Genomic DNA, 7,289 nt, shown 5'->3' on the forward strand with positions numbered 1-7,289 from the left:
GGCTGCCCCCTCCTAGACAGTACAGAAAGGTCCCTTTGCTGCCAAGGGATATCTTGTTTGTCTTGGCACCAATTCCAGCTGCGGCAAAATGAGCTGGGTGATTATTTAATCCCCTGTGCTTTTACAGTTTACACATAAAACAGCGAGCAGCCTGTGTCTGCCAAACACAAGTACTGCTTCTCTGGTTGGTGGCTTTTTTTGAAAAGTTTGCTGCGCTGGCCTCTGAGGCCAGCCATTTCCCCAAGGAGGGGCGGGGAAGAGGGTTGTTGTCTATCACAACATTTATTGTCTGCATTGTCTTGCTTGTACTGCACTGCAATACGCTTTCTGCTTGGGTTGTCGTATGTCTTGCCTTTGCCCCTTTTCTGTTTGCGTTGATTCCTAATTTTGTAACCCCTGTCCTGCTGCCTAGAACATTGGATGTTCTAGGCTGCTTGATGGAACGGGTTTTATACACATGCAGTCATCAGCCTAAGCAAGGTTGTTAAGGATAGGCATTTTGGAGGACATTAATTCATAGGGTCCCCATAAAATGGAAGTGACTTGATGGCACAACATACACACACCCCACACACACACAATAATCTGCCTTGAGTCTCAGTGAGAAAGGTGAGCAATAAATGAAGTCAATAAATAATAATAATAAAGAGTTGGTTTTTATATGCTGACTTTCTCTTCCACTTAAGGAAGAATCAAACTGGCTTACAATCTCCTTCCCTTCCCCTCCCCACAACAAACACCCTGTCAGGTAGGTGGGGCTGAGAGAGCTCTAAGAGAGCTGTGACTAGCCCAAGGTCACCCAGCTGGCTTCATGAGGAGGAGTGGGGAGTCGAACCCTGTTCTCCAGATTAGCACCCGCAGCTCATGTGGAGGAGTGGGGAATCAAACCTGGCTCTCCAGAGTCCGCCGCTCCAAACCATTGGCTCTTAACCACGACACCACGCTGGCACAGTGCGCCCATTGTAGGAGAACAATGGGTTATCCACAGGCAGTAATGGGGGGAGGGACCAATCTAAGTCCTGCTGCACCACTGAGAATGCTGCTCCTCTTGCCTCTAAGGCCATTGCCTTGCGGCACCCTCTCAATATGTGCCCATAAGCCGGTTTGGTGGCCCCACAGCTGGTCCAGTTCCTGGAACTCCCTGGGGGCCCATGACTCTCTAGCCTGCTCCTGCCCCTTGGGGGAGTGAGCGGCACACTAGATCCCCGAACACCTGGCTGTCTCACTGCTGACTGCTGAAGTGCATGTGCCCCCCCCCCCGCCAGGTGTCCTCTTTTTGACCAGGTGCCTCACACAAAGTTCACAAAAAGGCCAGAGATTCCCGGCTACCCAAACATTGGAAACATAGGGTTGCCAACCTCTGGGTAGTAGCTGGAGATCTCCTGCTACTACAACTGATCTCCAGCTGATAGAGATTAGTTCCCCTGGAGAAAATGGCCGCTTTGGCAATTAGACTCTATTTGGTATTGAAGTCCCTCCCCGCCCCAAACCCCGCCCTCCTCGGTCTCCACTCCAAAAACCTCCCGCCGGTGGCAAAGAGGGACCTGGTAACTATGGAAACACCCAGCCCTCCCCTGTTCAAGCACTGCTTGGCCAGAGGCGGGACCATCTGCTGCCTTAAGAAAACTGCCACCAGGAAGCAGGTGCCAGAGGCTGAACACCTGACGGGGGAAGAATTCACTTCCGTCTGCAATAGGCGGTGTTCTCTTTGGTCGGTATCATACATTCAAAAAACAAATGTTATACTTATTACAGTTAGTTCGATATACTAGCTTTCATCATAGTCTTATTCAATTAAAAGATTATAAAAAAATTGAATAAGCGAATCGAGTGTATTCTTAAACATGAAAGACAGCCGCTAACGTCAAAAAGAGTAACACAATAAATATACCGTGGCTACCATTTCTCTAAAAATTACTCATTGTATAAGTAAGTCAAGTATAATCTTAGATATAAAGAACATCTACTCATCTGCTCATATAAAAAAGAATAAAGCTAAGTCTAAATATTTAGAGACGTATAAGTATGCCCACGGTAGCCATTTCTCATAGAATTGTTCTACAGATTGTTTATCAACTGGATTCATCAGATAGGTCATTTTGGCCATATTTACATATTCTGACATCTTTTCTTTCCATTCGTCAACTTCTAGTAAGGTCTTTTGTCTCCATCACATAATTTTAGATTGTGCTTTTTATGAAAGTACGCGCAAAAAACTATTGTCTGCTTTATTAGCTACCAAAAGGTCTTTGAACGACGAACTGAAATGTCAGTTTCTCTTGAATGACTCGATCCCTGAAATAACGGTGATGGTAGCTCAATTTCTTGCTGAGGTGCTGAAGAGTAAAACTGTTTTTAACTAGTATATTTTGTAAATACTAGGGAGTATTATTAATCCCTAATTTAAAGGGTGCTGTACTTATATCCTGCTTCGATCAATGGCTAGAGTATTGTAATTATGCCAATAAAGGTATGTGTGTGTATGTGGGTGTAATAAAATTTTATTATTTTTATTATTATGAAGTGGTTATGTACCAGAGGTGTTGTGCCCGAGTAATCACACCTGCATCACGTATGCAGGTGTACATGCAGGTATACACGCAAGGTACACGTGTATGCTGCTTACAAGAAAAACCAAAGAAGCAGCTTCCCAATGGCCCCTCCTTTCCTTTCTCTTGCATAGCACCAGGCACGCACACGCATTCCAATGGCTGATAAGGAACGCTCCGGCGTTTCCCCCCTCCCTCGCTTCGCTTTCAAGGGAACAAATCTGAACTCAATAGAATAGGCTCCATTCAATAATGTAGCGAGGCTCACGCAGGCGCTGTAGAAACGAATGACGTTGCGTTGACAAGCTAACATCGGATGTTAAGAAAATGTATCGTTGTATTGGAATGTCAAATGTCTATAAAATCTCTTGCATTGCCCCTCCCTCGGGGTGACAGGATCGCGGAGCTGTTTGTCTGGATCCTGGCTCACCCGGTTTATGACTTCTTGGCCAATAAAGCAAGCCGTAAGCTCAAACCAGCCTCCTTGCCCTCATTGCTCATTGGACTCTATGATAATGGGGGGGCACTTCAGAAACCTTTTATTTCCATCTTGTGAAAGTACTTCAGATCTGAAAATCAAACTTTTTTGAACTAAATTTTTTATTTCATAACCATAAAAATACAAACAAAATACGAAACAGAAACACAGACAACACATTTTATTTACATTTTGCATTCTGCAACTTAATATTATTATAAAATAGTCTATAATACTGTACAACGTTGACATTGTTATTTTTCAATGGTTGAATTATTCCACTGTTATTTTGTGTTCTATGCAAACATTTTGGAATGTAAATTGTATGGTCGGGACCTGAATAGCCCAGGCTGAGCCCCTGGGTGACATCAGATCTGGGAATTGAAGCCCGGTGGGCCCTGGCGAGAATTTACAGCTGGAGTCCTGGTTAAGAGTGGTGGCCTCTGATCTGCAGAACGGGGTTGGTTTCCCCATTCCTCCACAGGAAGCCAGCTGTGGGACCTTGGGCTAGTCACAGCTCTCTCAGTCCCACCTACCTCACAGGGTGTCTGCTGTGGGGAGGGGCAGGTGATTGGAAGCCAGTCTGAGTCTCCCTTTGATATGCCTGAATTATTGTATTAATTCCCAATGACCATCACACAGGAGGAGGTTGAGAGTTCACAGCAGTTTGTTTATTAGGCCCAATATACACACCGGGTGAGAATTGCCCCAAATGCGCAGGACAATTCACACGCCAGAATAAAGGATTGCAACAACGTTTATAACTTCTGGTCAGGGGTGTTACAAAATATGCCATATCGTGCGTAGAGACACAAAGACCCAATAATGGATACATTTGGATTAGCAGATCCTATCGGTGTGGTTTTGAGGCGTGGATTTAGGTGGCCACATGATCTGTAATGGAGAAACGAAACTTATCATTCTCATCTGACACCCCCAAATCACTGCCTTGGGCCTCATTAGGGCGGCTGGCGGTACCAGGCCTGCAAGGAGGAGCTCACTGGCACCGGATTCGTAGTGGATGCCATAATACTTGACCCCTTATACATGGGGGATTGCCATTATATATGTGTGCAGAATAGGGTATTGTGCTAGATGCTAACCCTTATACTCCGGGCTTAGCATCTTTATAAGTGTGAGTGTGCGGACGGAGTATAAAAGCATACATTTCCACTAATAATGAAGATTGTAGGCATTACACCTTCAGTGGGAGAGAAAGTCAGCGTAGAAAATCCCAACTTCTCCTCCTTCCTTCTCTATCCCTGCAGGGTGCGCGGGGGGGGGGCATGAAACCCGGGTCCCCCAAACCAGCGCGCCTTCCCCCCCCCCCGCTGCCGCCGCCAGGTAGAGGGAGTCTGCGTAGAAGCCCCCCCCCTCTCCTCCTCGACGGGAGACCCTCCAAGGGGAGTCCGGCCGGCTGGCCGGCCGCGGCCAGCCCCCTCCGGACAGCCCCACCCCTGGCCTCGGGGGCTTCGTCGCAGCGGGCCCTGCCAGTCCTAGCCCCCCACCCCCGTTCCCTTCTTGGGGGGGGGGCGGACGGCCAGCGTTGTGGGGCTGGACCCCCTCCAGCCAAGCCCCCCTCCTCCCGAGACGCTGGACCCCTCCGGCCCCGGCGGGTCACGTGCTCCTGGCCGGGGGGGGGGCTGGTGCTGCGGCGACAGGGGCGGGGCTTCCCTCTGGCCACGCCCCCACGCGCTCCTTCCCCCCCCACTCGCCGGCGGAGGAGGGCGGAGCGGAGCGGCGGCGGCGGAGCGCGGTGAGCAGGGGGCGGTGCGGCCTACCGCGCAGGGCTGTCGTAAGGGGGGCCGGCGGAACCGCCCGCAGCAGGACGGGGAGGGGTGGGCCCCTGGCCCCCTACTCTGGGCCAGGGCGTCTGGGGGGGGGCAGCCAGAGGGGGCGCAGATCCCGCCGCCTCCGGCGCGCCCTGGCGGGGGGGCGGGTCGGCTGGCCCCCTCCCTCCCTCTTTCGGAAATGGGGGTCGGGGCGGGCAGGGGCGGCGGTTGGGGGGCTGCGCCGGACTGTGCTTGTCTTGGGGAGGGGGGCTGTTCTTGGCCAGCTGGTCGTGGCTTCTGCCCCCCCGCATTAAATTACATAACCCCCCCCCGCCTTGCAGCGTGATGCAATGACCGGGTGCGACACAGCGGAAGGGGGGCCGCCTCTTTCCTCCCCCCCGTCTCTCCTCTCTTGCAAAGAGCCTCCTTCCTAGGGGTGGGGGTCCGCTGCCCGAGGGGGGGGCAGGCGAAGCCCCCACCGGAGGAAGCGGCTTCGGAGCCGACCCCCTCCCTTCCCCGGGCGGAGGAGCTGCGGCCGGCAGGAGGGTCGGCCTGGCCGGACACACCGCCAACCCCCCCCGGCCCCTGCCAGGGACCCCCCCGGCCCCGAAAAACCTCCCCCTCCTCCCCCCGTGTGGTCTGCCTGGCCTGAGAGTTGGTGGCGCCCCATTGGGATCGGGGGGGGGGGGAGGGGAGAGGCTTCGTTTTGCCGCTTGTGCATTGGGGGGGGGGGGTTTGCCCCGGGAGATTCGCCGCTCTCTAGCTGCACCTCTCCCCCCCCCATTGGAATCCTGAGACCCCCGGCAAAACCTCCCGGCGCGCAACTGGCCCCTGGGCAGAGGCCTCCTCCCAAAGCCTTTGTATAGCTGGCCGGGACCCCCACCCCACCCCCCCAGGCAGGACCAGGAGGGGGCCGGGAGAGGCCTTTACAGAACAAGATCCAAACCGTCGCTAACTTTTACCAGCCGCATCGTGGGCATCACAGTAGTGAAACAAAATTAACCCATAAACTCTCCCCTGCGTGAATGTACTGGTCCCTGTCTCAGTTGTCGTTGTACAGACTTCTTTTGGGTTCTGTCCGGCTAATATTGCAAAAATGGAAGCTGCTGATTTTTTCTGTCGACCTGGGTGTGTTGTTATTAACTCAGATTTATTCAAAGGCCTAAAAATGTTAGCTTGGTACTTCTTTGGATTGTATCAACTGTCTGATTTATGTAAGTGCCCGTTAAGCCGCTTCCGACTTACGGTGACCCTATGAATCAGGTTCCTCCCAAATGTCCCCTGGTTAACAGCCTTGCTCAACCGAGGGCCGCCGGGGCTTCCTTGGTGGAGTGCATCCATCTCATGCTGGGACTTCCTCTTTTTCTTGCTGCCTTCCACTTTCCTCGCACGACTGTCTTTTCCAGTGACTCTCGTCTTCTCATAATGCGACCAAAGTACCCCAGCCTCAGTTTAGTCATTGTAGATTCTACAGCAGGGGTGGGGAACCTTTTTTCCGCCAAGGGCCATTGGGATATTTATAACATCATTCGCGGGCCATATAAAATTATCAACTTAATAATTAGCCCCAGATGACACCCCCCCGCACAGGCAAGCAGGCTGGCATCTAACCAGTGGAGCACTCGCCCACCTGGTGGCACAGGATGGTCTGTTGCACCAGCCGGGCGTAGCCGTCCAGCTGCACACCGGAGTTGCTCCTGCTTCGCATGGTCGGGGCCAAAGTCTACAGCCGGCTCCTGCTACCTCCGCCTGCATGGATGAAATGTGGACACACTGGCTAAGAACTCCCCCCCCCCGCGCATTCTGGCCCTGCCTCCTTTAACCCCTCCATTGCCGCCACTTCCGCCCCCAGCCCTCTTGTAGTACAGAGGGAATACGTTTCTCCATGGCCTAGGTGGGAAAGGCTGAACACAATTTCTTGGGTGGTCCTAGCAGCTCCATAGCTAACAACTCTTCTGCAAGGGGAAAAAATGGTTCCTTTTCTCTGCAAAACAAACTGACATCTGCCTTGAATAGAGACTATTCCTGTCCGCAGGAGGGGGCGGATCGCCAGTCTTAGATTCTTCTGAGCTAGAGATCTGCCAAGACCCACAAAGGGCCAGACCAAATGATTTTGAGGCCTTAAACGGCCCCCGGGTCTGACGTTCCCCACCCCTGTTCTACAGAGAGTTCAGACTTGATTTGATCTGACCCACTTGATTTGACCCGCTGATTTATCTTTTTTGGCAGTCCGCAATATCCGTAAAACTCACCTCCGACACCACATGTCAAAGGAATGTACTTTCTTCCTGCCAGATTTCTTCATTGTCCAACTTTCATACCCATACGTACTAATAGGGAATACTATAGTATGAATTAGCTGCATCTTCGTCACCAGTAACTCATCCTTACATTGAATCTTTTCCGGCTCCTTCGTGGCTGCCCTTCCCAGTCTCACTCTCTTCTTGATTTCTTGGCGGCAGTCTCCCTTTTGGTTGATGATGGAGCCAA

Source organism: Euleptes europaea, chromosome 8 (genome assembly GCF_029931775.1).
Source record: "Euleptes europaea isolate rEulEur1 chromosome 8, rEulEur1.hap1, whole genome shotgun sequence".
Taxonomy (NCBI): Eukaryota; Metazoa; Chordata; class Lepidosauria; order Squamata; family Sphaerodactylidae; genus Euleptes; species Euleptes europaea.